This window comes from Chinchilla lanigera, unplaced genomic scaffold, assembly GCF_000276665.1.
Source record: "Chinchilla lanigera isolate Chin_1 unplaced genomic scaffold, ChiLan1.0 scaffold00013, whole genome shotgun sequence".
Taxonomy (NCBI): domain Eukaryota; kingdom Metazoa; phylum Chordata; class Mammalia; order Rodentia; family Chinchillidae; genus Chinchilla; species Chinchilla lanigera.
Window position 1 is genome coordinate 13,632,618 of NW_004955414.1, and position 22,371 is coordinate 13,654,988.

General features: G+C 40.5%; 1 protein-coding gene and 1 pseudogene across 1 annotated transcript in view; one reads left to right on the forward strand and one right to left on the reverse strand.

Annotated features, from left to right (window-relative positions):
- Nucleotides 1-6,529: 6,529 nt before the first annotated feature.
- LOC102004689 lies at nucleotides 6,530-8,121 on the reverse strand (annotated as a pseudogene).
- The window catches only part of Gab2 (GRB2-associated binding protein 2), a 113,689-nt gene continuing 99,413 nt past the window's right edge, over nucleotides 8,096-22,371 (forward strand). Inside the window, exon 1 of the mRNA XM_013512021.1 lies at nucleotides 8,096-8,198. The gene's annotated coding sequence lies outside the window, so the exon portion shown is untranslated. The remainder of the gene's footprint in view (nucleotides 8,199-22,371) is intronic.

Below are 22,371 nucleotides of genomic sequence, written 5' to 3' on the forward strand. Positions count from 1 at the left end.
TATCAGCTTTACAGAGGGTGTCTGCTCTTAGGAATCCACATAAAGAATATATCTTAAGCTTTTCACGACCTCCCAGAGCAGCCCCATTAATCCTCCTATGTAATGGCCAGTCATAACCACAGACAAGAGCGTTGCACTTGAGAGTAAATCCTTACAGCTGCCAACAGCTGGTCACTGCCACCAGCTCAGTGTTGTTTTGGGCTTGGAAATATTTCCCAATAATCTTCCAGTTTGCTCTATTATAAGGAGATAAGTGATCCTCCAGAAATAGTCTGTTGTTTATTTTTTAAGTGTTATCAGATGCTTAGTCTAATGAAATAACACTTGTCTACCTAATAGAAAACAAAGACAAGACTCATTAGTGACCATCTTGAAGCCCCAAATGAGATTTATATAAAAAAGAAAGGAAAAACTATTTCTGTATGCAAATGTTAACTTTTTTTGGATTTGAAATGTGAAGGATAATAGTAAATAAAAGAAGGTCACATATTTAAAGAAAGGAATCAATACAAAATAACTGGAGTTAATAAGTTGAATCTCCTTGTTCCTACTCTGAGCATCAAAGAAATTGGATGTGAGCTAGGTGAGGTGGCACACGCCTATAATCACAACACTCAGGGGGCTGAGGTCAGCATGGGCTACATAGCAAGTTCAAGTCCAGCCTAAGCTACATAGTGAGACCTTGTCTCAAAAAATGAACAAATAAAAAAGGTGTAGCCAGAATGTAAAGTCTTACGATGAGAATGGCTATGATTATTATATGATGACCAGTCCCTCAATCCAAAACAACCCCAAGACTGGTCATTAAAAGACTTAGTTTTTATAGCTCTGTGTATATCCTTTACATAATAATTAAAGTCAAGGCTTTGGATCTGTCAGACATAGGTTTGAATTCTGTTTCTGTCACCTACTTTATAACCTTGGCTAAGCACATAGTAAGCGTTTATCCCAGAAGTATTTTCAGTTTATGTAAGAGAAAAGCTGATTGATAGTGGTTTAAACAAATAGTTCATTTTTCTCACATTACAAGAAGTCTATAATGAGCAGTTTCTGCCTTTGGTTTGGAGACTCAGAGTTGTGATCAAGATTGCTTATTTTATCTTCCAATCCAGGATGTTGGCTTTCAATCTCATGATTCCAAGAAAATTGAAAATTCTCTCAGGAGCCCCCGGAAAATTTCTGCTTATATCTTATTGTCTGGACTATGATTTTTTAAAAAAATTTGTTTTCAGACTATGATTTGTGAATACCTCCAACTAGAAAGGAGGATGGGAAAGGAAATATTCTGCTTTTCCACGCTTTGTAGTGAAGGGAAATACACAATAAGGGCATTGTGAATATGTGTTATGTTGTCCAGCCAGTAGCGCAGTGTGTGGTGTAACATTTAATCAATGTTAAATGCTATTTATGATGGTGGTGGCAACAGATAACTCACCACGTGGTTGTGCTCTTCTGAAGATTCAGGTGATAGGATATCTAACATTTTATTCTTGATGAAGTACCGTTATTTACTGGTCTATTAATGGTTGAAGAGTCTATTAATGGTCTATTGCTGCTGCAGTTACATGTTGAGAAGTTCCTCGGTGATTGATCAAAAAAAGGAAAGTTCAACCAGGAAAGATTGTGTAGCCAAAATCCTGATCTGTTGCTTACAAAGCTTCCCAGACCACCCAGAACCACAGCAGTTGTTCTCTCCTCTGAACTAGTAATACTTCTGACATACACTGTTTATTTCCTGCTTTATATTTAAATATATACATGCCTTCTTAGCTAGGTTTAGAGCTCCTTAATTATTGGATCTACAGTAGTATATGCCTTATGAAACTTAGGAAGGAACTTGATGGCTATTTGTTTATTGACAATATCTTCTTGCTGTTAGTGGACTTGCAGGGTAAAGATGGGGAGTGACTAGAATAACTTTTTCTATGGGGAGAAACTTTATTCTCTCTTGTTCAATACGCCACCATTCTCCAGCTTCTTCCTTTTTGCTCTTTTCTCGCTAAGAAGAGCCGGGGGGATGTTAAAGTATATGATTTCACTTTTTATTTCCTACCATCCTCCTGTCTAACTAAGCCTTGACTCTGGCTTATCTGTGGGGCATTTTGCCCTGCCTCCTGACACCTCACTGCCATTTCTAAGGCTGCAGGAAAAAAAGAAAGAAAGAAAAAGAAAATCCAGCTTCTCTGGGACCTTTTGTACACTCTGCTACTGTCCTTGTTTTTTTCGGGGGAGTTTACTTGAAGTCTAGTAGTAGTGGATGAGGAAGTCAAATCCACTGACTGAAATTTATGCTGAGGTATAAATAACTATCTTACCTGGCTGAGACTAAATACTAAGAATGTATAGGGATCTTAGAACCCAAAGGTATTAGATGAAAGTTTTAGCAAGGAATGTTTAATAGCAAAGCTAACTGCCCAGTCCGAGTTTTTCCCATATTGTTCCTTGCTAGTGGTGTGGTCTTCGCAAGTCCACAATAAAATGGAGATAGACACTAGAGTATTCACAGCCAGATTTCTGAGCAGTTGAACCCAGAGACTTCCTTCTTACCATGACACTGAGATTTTAGAAGTAGAAATAAAAGTCATTGCTAGGGGCTGGGGATTTAGCTCAGCGGCAAAGCGCCTGCCTGGCAAGCGCAAGGTCATGAGTTCGGTTCCTGGTACCGGAGAAAAACCAAAAGCCAAAAAAAAAAGTCATTGCTAGTCAATTTATATCAATTATTGTCATTAAATCCAATTAATTGTGTTTGTTTATTTTTGTTTCAAATTATAGAATGCCAGGGATTTCCTAACATTATGTTTCTCATACCTTTTTCCACTCAATTTTTTCATACTTTTTATTCCTGTCCATTTTCACTGCTGTTTAAATGGAACAAATGAAATGCCAGCTGATACCCCATATAGCCAAGGTTTAAAGTAAACTTAATATGCAGACATCCACAGGCAAAACAAAACACAAAATCCTATACTCATATATATTATAAAGCAGTTTACCAAGGCTTTGGAGATTTATGCTACCAGGAAATTAGTCTTCCTACTTTCTGCTTTAGAGAATGGGAAGAAAGAGCCACAGAAAGGTGAAAGTATCAGCTTTATTAATGACATCCCAATAGGTTCTAAAATATGATTTGAAGATGTAAGTCTAGGAGTACTCCACACAGTGAAAGAAACTAAATCACTGAGAGTGTATAGAATAAGACAGAAGGAAGCTGAGCGAAAATTCCAGGGATTGTAGATCTTAAAAGGACCCTGTGAAGACTGAGAAGGAGCATAACGATGCAGGAAATTGTGGTGTCATAATCCAAAGGATTTAGGAGAAGCATTGAGGAAAGAAGGAGTGCTCAGATGCCTCAGATGCTGCCAAGAAATCCACAAAGATAAGAGCCGCAACTACAAAAAATATCCATGGGATTTTAAAACAAAAGAAAGATCACCCATGGTGAAAAACTTACTGTTCTTCCTACCCAGTCTCCCTAGACTAATCAACAGGACCACCTACATTTTGTTTTTCAGTGTGCCTTCACATCTGGCTCTCATTGGGTATAAAAATATGGCACTAAAAGATTTTGGCCTCAAATTGCTCATTTTCATCCTGAAAGAAGGACTTATCATTATGTGTGGATGCTTAGTGATAAGATTTTCCTTTGCATCTGGGACTAAAGTTTCTGTGTGTGTGGACTGTAAATCGCTAGATCTGGAGCGTACTAATAGGGTGGCAGGGTGATAGCTCGGAAATGCAGCTCAGTATCACCCTCTCCCTTTGTGATTTCCAGGACTTGTCTTGTTATTAAACTGTACTCAGTGCCCTGGGGAATGTACTGATGTTGGGGCTCAATATGTGTTTGGCAAAAGTAGACTTTTGTAAGTATAAAGGAGGATAAGAAAGGAAGTGTCTGAAAACAACCTTCATCTTCAGATTTCTACTTAGACCTGAGGGAACTCCAAGGCTGCTGCTTCCTCTAAACATGTACAGAATGGTTCTTTCTCAGAATTAACAAACACTCTAATAGCTGCTTCCCTCACCCCCAGGATCAAACCCACACACTCTAGGCAAGTATTCTAACACTGAACCACACCCAAGGCCCCTGATAGTTACTTTTTAGACTCTTAATGTTGCAGTTTAGTTTTCCTACTGTTTATGCCAGAGCTATGATTTGTCATTAGTTACATATGTCTTAAAGTATAGATAAATTTTCTGCTATCTCTACTTCTGTGTAGACTTTCCAGTCATTTAAATTTTCCTGAACTCTTAAATTGTAAGATTTATTCCTTGGTAATCAAAATTCAGTTAAACATAGGACATTTGTACTACTGATCCATTTCTCTCATCACTGTAGTCAGACTGTGCAGGCACTGGGGCTGTAACTTTCTCTCTGAACTGTGAAGTACTGAACTGAAGTGTAAACCACACCAGGTACCCCAGTAAGCTTTTTCCGGGCAAATAAAGCCAGTGTTAAGTGGACCTCACTAGGTTGGTATACAGGGAGAGTCCCAAGCCTGGTGACTTTCTGAGCCACTTCTTAAAAATCCAAGGGCCCTCACCACATGTTTCTAACAGCCTGTATATTTTTAGTCCTGCTTTTCATGTTAGTTTCCTGTTAGCTGCTTGCAGGAAATCTGTTCTTGGACATACTCTGCCCATTTCCTGAAGTCTTCCTCTCCACATTGTGTCAGTTTGGGGATGAATCAAGTCAGCAATTTCAGAGAGTGACAGTGCCCTTCCCTGCCACAGACCTCCCCCTTTGTGGAATACCAGAAAGCTGCCTTTCTTGTCTTTTCTAGGGCTAAAGGGAGGAGGAGGGGTGAGCCTTCCATGTATATCAGCCTCTTAGGCTGCCCAACACAAATGTCCTTTTGTGTGTAAAGGGGGCATGTGTGTGTTTTTTCTCTTCCCAATGGACACTTTCATTTATTAGGTCCGGATGGTGCCCTCTGAACTATCACAATGGTGTGCAGATACAGAGCTGCATTAGCGATGCTGTGGTAGCAGCCACTGATTTTCCTTCTCTGCCTCTGCCCTCACCCCTTTGTCCATTGTGAGTCTGGTCTGACTGAACCAGCCTAGGACCTCCACAATCCCTGTTAGGTCCAGAGCCTCATGGACACTGTTCCTTTTACCTTGAAGACATCACGCTTGGCAAAAGTTTTTCATTATAAGAATGGCAACTCTTCATGCTCTACAGTGATGGTTTGTCATGTTGTTGTTATCATTACAGAAGTACTGGAGGTTGAACCCACAGCCTTTGTACTGAGCTAAATCTCCAACCCTTTATTTTGATACATGGTCTTGCTAAGTTGCCCAGGCTGGGCTCAAACTTGCAGTCTGCCTGCTTCAGCCTCCAGAGTGCTGGGATTATAGGGGTGCATCACCACACCCAGCCATGCAATGATAGTTTTTAAAACATGTTATATCTTTGAGGAACCAAAATACTGACTTTGTTATTACTAAAGAATGGAAGATTTGGATGAAAAGATATGTTTGAGGGGCTGGGGATTTAGCTCAGCGGCAGAGTGCCTGCCTGGCAAGCACAAGGTCATGAGTTCGATTCCTGGTACTGGAAGAAAAGACCCCCCCCCTAAAAAAAAAAAAAAGATATGTTTGAGTACTGGCCCTGCTGTTTAATAACTATGAGAGCTCTGGCAAGTTGTGGGGCTAGTAACACTTCCCACTTCACAAAGTATTCCAAAGTTTAAGAATAAATACATGTAATATGACATATATTTCCTTATGGGAAGTACTTAAGTTTGAGCCAGAAAAGAAGGAGGGGAAAGAGTGTGTTAAATGAGGTCATATAAATGCATGTTCTGTGCATTAAATGCTAAGCATACTATTTATTATTTGGTTTGAGGTCTAAGGGTGAGCCTGTGCTCTTCCCTCTGAGGATACCCCTTCACTTGGATCCTTATTCTGAGCTTTCCTTTCTTCTCTCCATCATCCTTCACTATGGGCTCTTCCTTGCCATAGTAACATGGCTCTCAATGCAAACCACTTTCTCTTGAGGCCAAACCCTGAGCCCAGTGCTCAGCACAAACTAGGATTCAATAGGTACTGGGGATTAGAATCTCTAAAATGCAAAACCTTGTGTTTCTTTTTCTTTCCCATCCCTGGGGAAATCTACCTATCACTCAAACGTACTTGTTTGTTTTTATACCCAGATATCAGTGCAACAATAGAAACCACTCCAGATATTTTTTTTTTCTCGATACATTAACAGTGGTCACTGTTCAAGGTTTATTTGGTATTGTAGTTGGTATGACACTTGGTTGCACTGTTCACAGGTAGATCTTTCCTTTTTACGTTATACAGCAATGCACACTACTGATACATATATACTGCACAAAATAAAATCCTTTGAAACAGTTATGCACAAGACATGCAATACTGGATTTGTTCACTGGATCCCAGGCTGTGACCAACTGGGGAAAAGCTCAGATGAGGCTTGGTTGATGAAGCTGTATAGCAGAGTAACACATCTGTTTGAAGGGTAACTGGAGCCTGTGTGGCATTGGCCGTAGTATCTCAGAGGTGGTGGGCTACTTTATACTAACCAGGACTATACAAGTGCAAGTACCGTCAGCATCAGGATAGGACTGGGGGGCTCTGAGAACCATTTCTATTTCTAACTTTGGGAAGCTGATATTTTCCCCAGGTCATCTTTATAGTACTGCTTCAACCACACACTGATAAAAAGGACAACTGGCACAACATCCAACTAAATGCTCCTGCAGCCTAGACATTGATGTGGGGACACTGAAGACTAAAACTGCAGCTCCTTCTGGATCGACCACAGGGTATCCACGCTCTTCTTCAAATGCCCCTCTTCCTCAGGAGTCAGAGTCGCCTTCACAACATCAGAGATTCCATTTTGTCCCAGGACACAAGGGACACTAAGGAAGACATCATCCTTTATTCCATAGAGTCCCTTAATCATGGTAGAAATTGGATGCACCCTCCTAGGATTCTTGATTATACTTTCTGCCAAATCTGCCACAGATAGTCCAGTGGCCCAGGATGTGTAGCCTTTCAGTTTGATCACTTCGTAAGCACTGTCAACCACCTGTTTGTGAACCTCTTTCCAATGCTCCTTATCCCCATCAGTTCCTAACTCGGGGTGAAGATTCTTCAGGGCGACACAAGCAACATTCACTCCGCTCCACACAGGGACGCTGGAGTCTCCAGGCTCCCCGAGGATCCAGCCATGGCAGCTCAGGGCGTGAACTCCCAGCTTTCCCCATCAGGTAGCGGAACCAGGCTGAATCCGGTTTCAACCACTTCCAATAACAGTTCTTGGGAAAGCCACTGATCTTCCAAGCCACGTAGGTCAAGATATCCACTGGATTGGAAACAACAAGCAACTTGCAATGTGGGCTGTACTTTACAACATTAGGAATAATGAGCTTGAAGATGTTCACATTACACTGGACCAGATTAAGACAGCTCTCTCCCTCTTGCCAACGTGCCCCCGCTGTGATAATAACTAGCTTGGAGTTTGTAGTTATGTTATAGTCTTTGCCAGAGACAATTTTTGGTGTTCTAAGAAAAAGGCTGCCATGCTGGAGATCCATCATCTCTCCCTTCAATTTGTCTTCCATGGCATCAACAAGAGCAAGTTCATCTGCCAAGTCCTTCATTAAGATACTGATGGCACAAGCCATGCCAACAGCACCAACCCGACAACTGTAATCTTATTCTGGAGCACCTGTTCTTCCTTAAGGAGATTCATGATCAGCTGATCCTTGAGACTGGCCATCTTGGACTTGGAACCGAACGGAACCAGGAGTGCACCTGGGGCGGGAGTCGGGGTGTGCAATTCTGAGGTCTGGACTTGGTGGTGGCAGCTCTGCCCCGCTCCAGATACTTTAAACAGGAAGGAATTTAGTACAAGGAATTAAATACTTACCAAACAGTAGGAAGAACTAAATCTGTATGTTCTGCTCTAGAACTCTATGAATGACCTCCAAGGATATTCCTTGGACTGGTTAGCTTAGCACCCAGCCCCAATGCATCCCTGTAACTTAGGGGTTGGAAAGTCAGATTGAAAAACTGCATCACAGCTGCTCTATGGTACCTGGGAGACTAGGGAACACCTCAGCTACAGAAACCCTTCATGGTCTACACCCTTGCTTGCCAGAAGAAACAAGAAACAGCCAAAAGGAGCAGGAAAATGGTCTTTGCCTCACTTCCATCTTACAAGTCAGGTATGAATGCAAGTAACTGGCAGTTAGCAAAAAGCAGATCTGGTGAAGGGGATTTTTAGTTTTTCAGAATTTATAATTAGAGGAGAATGAAGTAGAGATTGAATGAGCCAATCTACAGTACATACCAGCCAACCTCACACAGAAAATGTTTCAAGGAGCAGTGTCACAGGATACAAGGTAGAAGAGAAAATCCGAACAAATCTCTGCATCTAGTTACCATCTTCCAAGTATGTAGTCACTGTATATTCTAGAAATGTAAAAATCATATTTCTCTATAAGAAAACTTCCATATCTCCCTGTGGTCTCTGAGAGGGTCTGACTGCACCAGCCAGCTTGTTCACCTTGTACTTGTTGAATACATGCAATATTCTTGAGTGCCATGTGAGTCCCTGCTGTATATGTTAAATACTGTGCAAGGCAAAAGGAAAAAAATTAAATGCGAAAAACAAGGCCCAAGAAATTCATGATAGTATAGTAGGGGCATAAAGAAATGAAAGTAGTTACAAAATTACGTTACAGTGCTAAAAGGAAGAATTTTAACTATAGATTAATTTGGCATTTTTAAGAATATGAACAGTCTTGTAGTATATACGCCTTTGCATAAAGCTGCTTTCATTCAGCATAATACTTTCTGAGATCCATCCATGTTGATGAATATCGTTATAGGCCATCCCTTTTTTACTGCTGAGTCATATTCTGTTGTGTGAATATACAATGCTTTGTTTATGCATTCTCCTTTGAATGGATGGTTGTGCTGTTTCCAGCCTTTAGTTATTATGAGTAAGTCCATGCTAAACTTGTAATACCCTTTTTAAAACACTGTTTTCAGTTTTAGATATACATAAAAATGAGAAAGATGGTTTAGAGTTCTCATATACCCCAAGCCCAGTTTTTTCTACTGGGTTAGGCAGGTTTTTGTCAGTCAAAATAGAAAGCCCGAGGCAGACCGCTCATGAAGAAAAGAGGGTTATTCCGGAGTTTTGGAGGTGCGAGGGCTGGGTGCTGACATTGGCTTAGCTCTGTGGAGGGCCCTCTCTGCCGTGTCACATTGTGACGGGTGGAAGTGGGGACTGTGTGGGACCAAGTGGACATTTTATACCTCTTAATTCTTGAATGATGCTTGAATGATGCTTCAAAAATACAACATTTTAAGCAGAGCGTGGTGATAGGTACGTGTAACCCCACATATCTGGGCGGCTGAGGCAGAAGGAATGCTGGAGCCAGGAGTTTAAAGCCAGACTGCGTCAGCATAGCGAGACCCTATCCAAAAGTAATAGAATAATGGTGCTCGAAAAAAAGTACTGCTGAGGTGGTGGTGCGTACCTGTAATCTCAGCACTCAGGAGGCCGACCCAGAAAGATCGCTGTGGGCTTGAGGCCAGCCTGAACTACACAGTGAGACCTTGTCTCAGAAAATATAAAAACAAATGTTCTGGGCGATGGAGGCAAGAGGATCACAAGTTTGAGCCCAGCCTGGACAACTTACAGAGATGCTGTCTCAGAATAAAAAACACACAAAAAGGGCTGGGAAAGCAGCTCAGTGTAAAAGCCCTAGTTCATTCCTCAGTACTGTAAAATGGGAGACAGGACAAAATTAAAAAAGGGAGTAGTTTATTGAAAGTTCATGCAGTAGATTGTCCTGGAGTTTTTCTTACTCATGGTTTTACGTTGTGTTTCTGGTGAAATCTTAAAGTATAGTCTCTATATCTTGTGATTTGACTACTGACAGTGTAGTGGCTGTGAGGGCATTGCTAAGTCCTGTAAGATTCTTGGAAATCCCACACTTTAGGTTGGTAGTTGTTTTCTGTGCTCAGGCACTTCACAGCATAGAGTTCTTAGAAATCTAGCATCATTGACTCTCAAGGATAAAAGAACCAGAAGTTCATGCTGGACTACCCCTTGTTACATGTTTGCGTGCCTTCTGCAGCATTCTTGCTTAGTGGTCATTGTCACCCCAGTGTGGCTGCATGTTGTTAATGGAGTTGCTAGCCAAGTCAGGGACAGCCTCAACTCCATGCTCTTGGTGCTGTTCTGGGAAGGTGGCTGGGACCGGAGTCCAGATCCTTGGCTTCTAATCTCAGGTTTGCCACTGTTAACTCTGTGGCTTCTGAGAAATCCCTTTCCTCTCTGGATCTCTGTGTCTTCATTTCTCTCTCTTTTTTTTTGGGGGGGGAGGTCCTTTTTTTTTTCTTGAGACAGGGTCTCACTACACAGTTCAGGCTGGTCTTGAACTCACTTTGTGGCCCAAGCTGCCATCAAACTCGCAACAATCCTCCTACCTCAGCCTCCAGAGTGCTGGTATTACAGGCGTGCACCACCACATCCACCTCATCTCTTAAATTAGGGCATTGGACTGTGTTAGGGGTTGTAGATACATGGCATGGCAGCTGCCACTTTCCCCTCACCACTGCAGTAGACATCATTTCTCAGTTCTGGCACGTTCTTTCTGATGGATACCACAAATGAAATACCAGAATCCTCAGCCTTTTTCTGGGCAGTTAGAACCGATAGGTGGGACTTGACAAACAAGATAGAAGTCATTCTCTTGGATCTCTGAGTTTCTGTAGCAGCAGTGTGCTAGCAAATATTTAATGCTGTTTATAAAATGAAAAGTTTTAGAGGAAATGCATAATCCATGCTGCGTATCCTAATCACAGGAGTCAGTTCTCCAGGCAGTAGAGACACATGCTGTGCTCAGACACTGCTAGGAGCAGAAACAAAAAATGAAAACCAAACAAACAGAAACTGTGAAATGAGGTTTCTGCCTGAAAGAAACTTAGAACCTATAGGCAACAGATTGTAACTCAGCCAACAAGCATGATACAGAGTGAGCAAGCATAAAGCAAACAGTTGCAGAGGTAAGCAGTGGACCATAGAGGAGCGTGTTTCCATCAGCTGGGGACAGAAGGATGATTGTGGGAGAGCGTGAGGGAAAATTCTGTTCCCCTTTTTCTCTCACAGCACTTAGTATTGTGCTAAGTTGCCTAAGTTCTTGGTACTGGGGTGATCAGACCCATTCCTGTCGCCTCAGCTATGTCTTCCACCCACAGTGAACTTTGAGGAACAGATTCTTAGCTTGTAGTTCACCTCCACAAGGGTGCCTCAAAAGCCTCCAGTTCTAAGTGTCTGCAGTTGAAACTGATATCATGTACCCTGTACCAAATCTTCTTGTGCTCCAGAAAACTGCTTTAGTAGATACCAGGTTGCTAAAACCCTACAGGACATCTTTTGCTCGACTGACCCGCCACATTCTGGTAATCACTGAGAAGTTGATTCTAGCTGTTAAATACCTTTTCTGCATTTCCTCTTCTGACTCTCCATTGCCTGACTGTAGTGTAAGCCACCATCATGTTTCAAGGGTAATGACAGTCTCCAAGTTGAGATAACTGACCCTAGTCTTGCTGGTCTCCAGTTTTTCACACAGTACCAGAGTGAACTTTCTAGAACACAAATCTGGCCATAGCTCTCCTGTTATCCTTACCATGAAGTCCACAATCTTTAGTTCCTTCCCACTAGCTTTTTCTGACCTCTTCAACATGGATAAGACCCTTTTGCTGTTTGTACTCATAGCACACTGCTTTCTCCTTTATTATAATATTGATCATGCTTATCAGAATTGTTTGTTTCTTATTGACATCCTCAGTCCCCAGTATAATGCCCAGTAGAATACTGAATACGTGAATGAGTTCATCATTTTAAATAATTTCCTATGCAACAAATAGAAGGCCCCTAATGGAGCTCTTACATGTGGTTAATCATATAGTAAATTTGGTGGTGGAGGTTTGAGACAAAGTCTCATTATGTATTCCAGGCTGGTCTAAACTCACAGTGATCCTCCTGTCTCAGCCTCCTGAGTGCTGGGATTACAGGTGTATATCACCACACCTGGCTAATAAATTATTTTTATAACACATCTTCTTTAGATAATGCATGTGGGTGAAAGATTCTGATTTCTATCATACCTGGTTCTATCAAGAATCATAGAGATCAAAATTATGAAGCTTTAAGTTAAAAGGGAAGATATGGGGGTGCTACTTAAAGAACAGAAACTTTACCCCTTTTCCTTCCCACTAGTGCTGTAGTGCATATTTTCATGCATATGTCTTTTTCTTTTTGGTAAATTATTTCCCAAAAGTCAGTTGCCAGAAATGTTGGGTAAAAGGGAAATGAACATTTGTAAGGCTTTTCAAGTACTGCTAAATTATTTCCCAAATGCTTTGTACCAACAAACAGCCTTAAGCAACATACACAGTGTTTGTTTTGTCAGACTCCTCCTATCACTGAGAACTGTCTTTCAAGTCTTTTTGCCAGTGTAATGGAGCAAAGAATGGTTCTTCCCAGTTCTTACTAGTTAATGCTTGGTCTTTGTCAGTCCGTTCTTCCTGCAGCTTCTTCTGGAGGCACATCCTGACCCTCAGAGACTGTCAGAGGCTGTGAGGCTCACAGCCTCAGTGGCCCCTGAAGCACAGCACTGCCCTTGTGCAGCAGGAGGGAGGGCAGCGGTGGAGGAAGACACAACACAAACCCCACCATTGTGAGGGGAGAGGTCGCCGGGATAACGCTGTGAGAAGGGATGAAAAGAACGATTCTCCATTCTTGATTGTTGTGATTTCCAAGGATGAGCCAACAGCCCCAGCACTGGAAGGGATGGGTCTTTACTGCAGCCAGATGCTCCTTTTTCCAGTGCCGGCTCCCATTATTTCTGGTGAGAAAGGGTGAGGGAAAGCATGGCAGCTGAAACAGATTAACTTTGGTGCCAGTTTCCTCCCTTTGAGTGGGTGCCCTGGACCTGGGGATGTTTAGAATTAGTCAGAAACTGTTTGGAAATAAGAATGTGGTTCAAGGTCCACAGTGTGTAGTAGCCAACCTTCTGGAGTTTGTGCATCATTCCTGCCTTTATCTGTACAAGCTGCTTGAGGAAAAAAGATTTTTTTCCCCTCTCCTTCTCCAGTGCCACAGCCTTCTTTCGAGGCCTCATCCTGTTTTGTCTGGACTATGGCAGTAACTTTCTGCTTCCTCTATTCCTTTTTTTCAAAAAAATTTTTATTGGTACATTTCAGACATACATAATATCATAGGGAATTTGTACCTGTACATGATATATCGGTTTTTTGTTTTTTTGAGACAGGGTCTCACTATGTAGTCCAGACTGGTTTTGAACTCCCTATGCAGCCCAGGCTAACCTTGAACTCTGCAGTACTTCTACCTCAGCCTCCCTAGTGCTGGGATTATAGGGGTGTGCCACCATTCCTGGCTTACATGATATATTTTCTTCTTTTTTCCCATTCCCCTCCCCTTCCTTCAGCCCCTCAGCCCCTCCGTATTTACAAAAGCTTTGTTTCCATTTTTTTCTTCTCTTTTTTTTTCTTGTCCCTTCCTTCCTTTTCCCCTCCCCCTTCCGTGTTCTCATTTGAACATTTTCTTCCCATTTCCAATATCTATTATACATTTTGGTCCTTATTTACACCTTTAGTTTCTCACACCAGAGAAACTATATGACATTTATTTACACATGTGTGTCTGATTAATTTCACCTAAGAGGATGCTTTAAGGTACATTTACTTACCTGTAAAAGCTTCAAGCTTATCCTTTAAAGGATGAGTAGTAGTCCATTATAACACATCTTTTTTTATCCAGTCATTGGTTGATGGGCATTTGGGCTGTTTCCAAGATTTAGCTATTACAAACTGTGCTGCTATAAACATGGATGTAGATATACTTCTGTGATATGATACTTTTAATTCTTTTGGGAAGATACCAAAAAGGTGGATAGCTGGGTTGAATGGAACCTCTAGTTTTAGTTAAGAAATCTCCACACTGATTTCCACACCCATCTATACTCCCACCACCAGTGGGAAAGAGTTCCTTTTTCCCCACAGCCCTGCCAGCATGTGTTACTGGTTGATTTCTCAATAATAACCATTCTTTCCAGATTGACATGGATTTTTACTGTGATTTTAATTTGTATCTCTCAAATGACCAGTGATAATTGAACCTTTTAAATATATTTATCTGCTTTTTCTACTTCATCTGAGAAGTGTCTATTCATTTCAGATGCCCATTTTCGGATTGGGTCTGGAGTTCTGGTTTTTTTTTTTTTTTTTTGAGTTCTTTATATGTTCTAGATACTAGTCTAAGGAACAGCTAAATTTTTTTTTCATACATCTTCCTACATTGAGTAGGAGTAGTAATGGTGGACATCCTTGTCTTGTTTGTGATTTTAGAGTGAAAGCTTTCAGTTTTTGTCCATTTAGTATGATGTTAGCTGTTGGTTTGTCATAGATGGCTTTTATCAGATTGAGATAAAGACCATCTATTCCAATTTTCTGTAGGATTTTGTCATGAATGGGTGTTGGACTTTGTCAGACACTTTTTCTGCATCTAGTAAGATGATCATGTAATTTTTGTCCTTAGCTCTGTTAGTATGGTATCTTACATTTATTGATTTGAGTATGTCAAGCCATCCCTGCATCCCTGGGATGAATCCCACTTATTCATGGTGTATAATCTTCTTGATGATTTGCTGCATTCTGTTTGCCAGTATCTTACTGAGGATTTTGGTGTCTGTGTTTATTAGGAAGATTGACCTGCATTTCTCTTTTTTGGTTGGGTCCTTCTTTGGTTTTGTTATCAGGATAATGGTTACTTGCAGAAATGAATTTGGGAGTATTGTTTTCCTATTTCATTAAAAAGTGAAGAGTATCAGCATTAGATCTCTAAATTTCTTGTAGAATTCAGAAGTGAATCATCAGGACCTGGGCTTTTCTTTGTTGGTAGGTTTTTAATTACATCTTCAATTTTATTGAGTAATACTGATTTATTGAGAATTCTTACATCTTCTTGATTCAGCTGTGGTAATTCATACGTATCTAGGAATCTGTCCGTTTCTTATGTGTTTTCTATCTTACTAAAATAAAGGTTGTCGAAGTAGGTATTGATGATCTTCTGGACTTCTGCTGGATCCATTGTGATTTCACCTTTTGCATTCCTCATTGCATTGATTTGAGCCTTTTCTTTCCTTTTTTTTGATCAGGTTTGCTAAGCGATTTTCAGTTTTATTTAATCTTTCAAAGAACCAACTCTTAGATTCATTGAGTCTTTGTATTGTCTCCATTACATGAATTTCCTCCCTCAGATGAGCCTTGGTCTTGACTTATTATTCTTTTTCTAGAAGCTTGAGGTTCAACATTAGGTTGTTTATTTGAGCTCACTCTGTTTTTCTGATATGAGAATTCACGCTATAAATTTTGCTCATAAGAGTGCTTTCTTTGCTAACTTCTGCTTTTGACTCTTATCAGTCTTATGTTATTCTTCTTTGCATCATCTAGCAGCTATTGTGTTGATTTTTCATGGTCCCTTGCTATATTTAAGAACTCTTTCCTCTCATGATTGCTAACCACAATCCTGTCTCCTGTGTCTGATATTCTGCCCTCACATTGACTCATTCTGCTGCCTATACTTTCAGTGGAATTTTTAAACTCCTGGATATCTGAATCTGTTTCATGGATTCCATTTCTTTCCTATGTTGGGCATTCATGGTTTCCATCATTTTCCTAAGCTCCTTTTTTTTTTTTTTTTAATCTGTATTTGCTGTAGAGACATTAAGCATGTCTTTCCTTATAGTCACCATTTCTGTAGTTCTCTGAGAAATTATTTGATTTTTTTCTATAGCCTCATTCATTTACTTTGTTGCTTCTGCTGTTACTACTTCAGAGAGTCCTAGATGGGTAGCTTTGGAATTGTTCCACTTCATTGCCCCCTGAGTTGTTTTGGTGAGCTGGAAGTCTGCTGTTGCTTCTTACTTAAGTATCTTCTCATTTTCTTTTCTTTCTTTTTTTTTAGTTTAGTTCCTGGGTTGATGCTTGTAAATTGCTTATGCCAAGTAGCTTTATTGCTAGTATTTAGAATCCTTAGGAAATGACTGTGTCTCAGAGATGTCTTCCAGGTGTAGCTGGCTTTTGAGTTTTGAGTCTGTTGCAAGATCCTGCCCCTTCAATTTATTGGGGATGCCTATTTGACCTAGCCCCTGGTTCTTTGGCACTGACCTATAGTATATTTTATGACCCTCAGGCAATCTCAGTGTTGGCATACCAGGTAGAAATCTGATTAGAACATTTATGTCTCTTAGGCTAAAATAATACAATCAGCAGTAATAATAGTGGCAAACACAGCCTAGAAGATGACAAACTGTGGTAACTATTAATTTGCCACCTTTAACCATGTGAACCATATTTGTGATTATATAGCAAAATCTAAAACCAGGAAATTATGTACAGTAATTACTCCCTCAATGTAGTGGTTGATTGATTGTGTCAACTTGAGAAGTTTAGAAGCTTAATGAAATTGGCTCAGCAATTCTACACCCTAGAGTGTAGAGGAGCCACCCTAGGATGGATCATCACCTAGATGGTATAAAAGGGAAATGAGGAAGGACAGAGGGGCTTCCATTCTTCAGAGGAGCTCCAGTCTTCACCTTCAGCTTGGACGTCATCTCCTGGCTTCTAGTGCAGACTCTTCGGCTTCTGCCTTGTACTCATCAGCCTTGCGTCACAGACCCATCAGCCTCCTGATATGGACTTACACAGAGCGCTGCAGTGAGCTGCAGACCTTGGACTGAATCCTTCAGTCTCCAGTGTGCAGACACCCTCTGCATGCTTCCTCATCCAACTCTGTGGCTGACCGTCATAAGCCAATCTTGTAATTTCTTATGCATTTGTATGTATTGTGTTATATCTATTTCCCTAGTGAAACGCTGACTGATACACTCAATATGGCAATTTTACCCTCAGGAAGAAAACTTAAAAGGGATTAGAGGGGAAAATAGAGAAATAAAAGAAGAGGAAAAGATTGGAAGCAAGGTTGGAGGATGGAAGAAGGTAACACACTTTGGGAAACTGGTGAAGACAACAGGAGAGAAAGAGAAGGAAAAACTATAAGCAAGAACAGGCTAAAACAACAAAAAAATTGTATAAATAGTGTTCACCCTCATATAAGAATAATCAAGAAAAAAAAAGAGCAAGAAAAGAAAAATGAAGAAAATAAGAAAAAATGTCCACAAGAGATGTGTCTCTGCTGTCAATGGTCGACAAAGTGAGCAGATACCTGTAAGCCAACCATAGCTTTACGACAGGGCAGTGGATAACCCCAGCAAGCCTACATCCTTAATTCCACTGAAACTAAGCTGGTTCAGGCTGTGAGCCTGGGACCCAGTTTGTTCAGCCTGCAACACTGTGTGTGCCTCCTACTGGCTTGAACTAGGCTCCATGACCTGCTGCTGACTTGAACTTGGCAGTCTCACCCTGACACTGGGAACCGCTAGATGGAACCAGTCCACTGCTGCTCTGAGTTCCAAGCTCAGTATGCCCCTTTCCAAGATGGCTACCAGCCAATTGCTCTCCCCTGGGGGTTGTCTAAAGCCAAATAACTCCACAACCAGTACAGTTTGCTGTATCCACTGCTCTGTACCACCAATGCATTTTTCCATAGGAGCCTCTGGGATTGCCAGTAGTCTCTATGCATTTGCAGGGTTGAGCCTCCCCGCCAGCTGAGTGCAGACTCAGGGGAAAAAGCACCACTTCCCACCTCCTACTTCATTAAAGTCTCTCTATTCACTCTCCCTGTTTCTCAATTCCCACTTTTGGTCCTTGCTGGGTCCCAGGGACCCTCTTCCCTCCTTCTTCTCTGCCTCACCATGTAATATTCCAGCATCTGGACCCCAAATCATGGAGAGGCTATTTCTCTGCTGTTTACTACTCTGCCGTCTTCCCAGAAATGCCCCTTTAGTGTGTCCTCATCTGGACTAGTACCAAAGTTGTATTTCAGCCATGCACGTTAGATGTTACCCTTCCCCAGTTTAAACTGTGAAAGTTTGTCCACTACCTTCAAGATAAAATCCATGCTCCTTTTCCTTTTTCAGCCTTTTTTTTTTTTTTTCATTTAACAGTCAGATCCTACACTGCCTTTCTATATTGACTTCTGCCTTTCCTCTGGGTTGTTTGGCCCACTGGTCCCTTTGTGGTGATAGCCCTCTGCCTCTGTACTACCTGATTAATTCCTAATCCCTCTCAGTCCTTCTCAAAGAACAGCGCCCCCCACTTTGGTTGTCATCTCTTTGATGGATTGTCCTTAAATTTCCCCTGTCAGTTAATTACTTCTCTTTTTATAGCCCTATAGTAGTGTACATACACACAACTGTGATTTCTATGCTTGTTTACCCTAATCAGGAATTATCCTGTATATATTTGTATTTATGAATTCCCAGTCCTTGGTACCATATTTTTTGCACATAAATGTCCAAAATATTGCCCTTCTGCTAGCCTAACCTTCATTGAGTTCTTATTTTTAGAGCTAAAAGGTGATATAATTCAGTTTAATTCCTTCTTCTTTTTTTAATGGTTGACCAAGCCAAAGCCCAGTGATGGAAGGAAGTCATCCTGGGTGCACAACCAGGTTTAAGGGCAAAGCTAGGGACTCTGATGGGACTGATCTCCTTTGGTAAATTGAACAGAACTTTGAGATAAAGGACTAGATCAGGTGGAAAGGAAGGAACTAAGAGTTATTGCCAAGTTTTTCTGCTGAGAGCTTTATATATGTTATCGTTTTTTTCTTTCCTTTTTACTTTTTTAGATATAGGATCTCACTTTGTGGTTCAGCCTTGAATTCTCAATTGTCTTCCCTTAGTCTCCTGAGTGCTATAATTATAGACGTGTGATCATGCTATCTATGTTATCCTTTTAAAAAATGCATTCCTTGTTTTCCAATCATTAAAAAATATCCATAATGTAAAATTTTCCATCTTTTTCAAAAAAAAGTAGTCTTAACTACTTTTAAATGCATAGTTTAGGAGCATTAAATACATTGATATTGTTGTGGAACTATCACCACTATCCATGTCCAAAACTTCATTTTACTAACTGAAACGCTGTACTTCATTTTACTAACTGAAACACTGTACATCAGACAATAACTCTTTATTCCTTCATCCCCCAAAGACCTGGGAGAGTTTCTGTGTTATTTATTTTCTCTTTGAGCTTGACCACTCTCAGTATCCCATATAAGTAGAATCATACAGTATTTGTCTCTTTTGTTTAGCATAATTCCTTCAAGGTTCATCCATGTTGTAGTAAGCATGAGAATTTCCTTGTAAAAACTGAGCAATAATCCAGTGTGTTTATATTGCATTTTGTTTCTCCAGTCAGCCTCTACTGGACACTTGAATGATTCCATCGTTTGGTCATTGTGAATAGCAACACTGTGAACATAATTTTACAGATATCTCTTCAAGTCCCTGTTTTCAGTTTTTTGGGGGTCTGTACCCAGAAGTAAAATGTTATTTCTGTTTTCAAATTTTTGAGGTGCTGCCTTACTGTTTTCCATGGTAGGTGTACCATTTTACATTCCCGCTAACAAAGCACAAGGGTGCCAGCTTTTCTGTATCTTAACCATTACTTATTTTTTGTTTTTTAAGAATCTTTTCAAGAGCAGCTATCTTGATGGGTGTCGGATGGTATGTCATTGTGGTTTTGAATTGCATTTCCCTATGATTAGTGATGTCAGCTTCTGCTATGTGCATATTATCCTTCTATGTATCTTCCTTGTAGAAATGTCTGGGTCCTTTGCCTTACTTTCAGCCAGGTTGTTTTGTTGTTGTTGAGTTGTATTCTGTATGCATTCTGGATATTAACTCCTTACCAAATACATGGTTTGCCAATATTTTCCCATTGTATGGGCTGTCTTTTTACTATGTTAATTCTTTCCTTTGATCCACAGCAGTTGTTAACTTTGATGGAGTCCATCTTATCTATTTTTGCTTTTGTTGCCTAGTTTTGGCAACAGTGATTTCTGAAGAAATCATTGTTAAATTCGGTGTCATGAAGCTTTCTATGTTTTCTTCAAAGAGTTTTATGAGTTTAGCTGTTATATTTAGGTCTTCCATGCATTTTGAGTTAACTTTTGTATGTGTTAGAAGGAAGGGTACAATTTCATGCCCTTTTTTTTTTTTAACATTTGAATGTCTATTTTCTCATCACTATTTTATGGGGAAAATGTTACCTTATTTCATATGTGATAACTCTGGGATGTGTTATAAATCTCTTAGGGATGGGATAACAAATGTTGAGAGTATCCTCAAAGCAAACTCTTGGTAAACATGGTAGATCAGAGGCATAAAAGAAAGAACAAAGACCATTTATGATATAAAGTTAGAAGAGGCGAATGGAGAGAGAGAAAAAGCAAAACAAACAAAAAATAAGATTGGAGTAGAAGCTAGTCTTGAGCAGACCTTCCTCTTCTTTCCTTTTACTCGCCTTCCTTCTCTGTCTCAAAGTAGCTCCTTCAGTTTGCTGTCTTTTTAGAAACTGTTTTTAAAGCTTTTCCAGTCTGTCCCCAACCTGTTGTGTCAGCTTGGTCTACTGTCATTCCCTTCCTGCTGCTGTGAATCAGAGTGGAGCTGTGTTAATTCTCACTGTTCTGGTGACAAACCCTGCCTTTACACACTATGGTCATTTCATCTGCCTTACCTGTAATGTATACTGTTCTCTTGAGAGTAGGGGCACGCATTCACCTCTTCTACTCAGTGGTGTGGCACAGAGCTAGGTGCTCAGTAAGTGGGTTAAAAAGATGACTACACAGACAGTTTTTGTTCATCTGCATAATCATTCAGCATATGCAATGTAGTCTTACATATGGTATTTTTACATATTTACATTTTAAAATCCTGTATACCCTGTAATCCCTGTAGCTATGCACGTGTGGCAGGGAAAACTGACTTTATCTTCATTTTAGGATTAAGATACTAAGGCTCAGTGACATTATGGGATTTGCCTGAGATCAGAAACCTAGCAGAAGATCAAGATAGGACTTAAAGGTAGGTGATGGATTTCAGGCAGTATGTTTAACCACTTCAGGCAATATGTTCATCTATTAAATGATGATAATGACGTGTGCTTCCTAGGTGGTTGTGGGTATTAAAATTCATACAGTGTGTGTGAGTGAGGAAGGCAGCACAGTACCAGCATATCGTGTAGGTGCTTGATTGCTAGCTATTATTATCATCATGTCTGTATCTGGTGGTTTTGTCCCTGTTTTAACACACTTCATAGGTATTACTTTGGAAAAGAGTCTTGCAGTGCACTCACAATGTTTCTGCCTTGGACTTTGGGAATATTAGTAGCCATTCCTGCTTTATATGCAAATGCTATGTCAAGCAGCCCATGTGATGGCTGCCAGACTCAGGCCCTCAGTGAGTGGTTTCTTTACTACTTCTCCTGAGGTGCTTATGTGAATGAGTTACACGTGCTTGCAGCCAGAAGCTAAGGAATACTCCAGCTAGGAATAAAATTTAGAACTCTACCACACTTTTTAAAGTATAAGTGTGTGGGTAGGTTCTTTTCAGTTCTCTTTTCTGTGACCTTTCCTGTGTTCTCCACATTTTTTGTGGTAGGTGGATTTAAGATGGTAGGATCACAAAGGCATGTAGAAACTAATCTGTACTGATTCTTGTTTTCAATTTGTTGGCCCCAGGGCACTTGTGTAATAAATGATGCTGTGTAAATTAAAATGCAACTAAAGATCTCTTCAGTGTCTCTTAAATTAAGTTTATTATGTGTGATAATTTGTACCTAGAGGCTTTTGTTGTTATTTGTTGTAGCGACTGTGGCAGTAATGAGCCTGGCTCCCAGAAAAGCTTGGCACATGCCCCATATTTGCATTTGGCAGGACTCCATGGTGTAACCCTGAACAAATGAATCAGCCTATTTGGGGGGTGGGGAAACTGAATCAACTGGAAGGCTGTGGGTCTTGCTCATGATCCCCAGAGATCCTGAGATAGGGGAATACCAGAGAATTCACTGTTTTGTTCCTAGCTTGTTTTGTTTCTGCATTATTCCTTAGCCTCTGGACTTGGGAGTATCAAGTGCTATGTAGTTCACCCACAAGAGCACCAAATCAGGAAGGGTGAGATAAAGGAACCATTCACTGACCACCTGAGTGAGGCAGACATCACATGAGGGGCTTGACATAGGATTTGCATGTAAAGTGGGACTGGCTATTAATATTCCCAACAGTTCTGCATTCTGATTCGATCTAAGGACTAGATCCTGTATAGTGGTAGGTAACACTGCTTATCTCAATGTGTCCCTATTCAAACCATTTGAATAATTTTTTTTTTTTTTTTT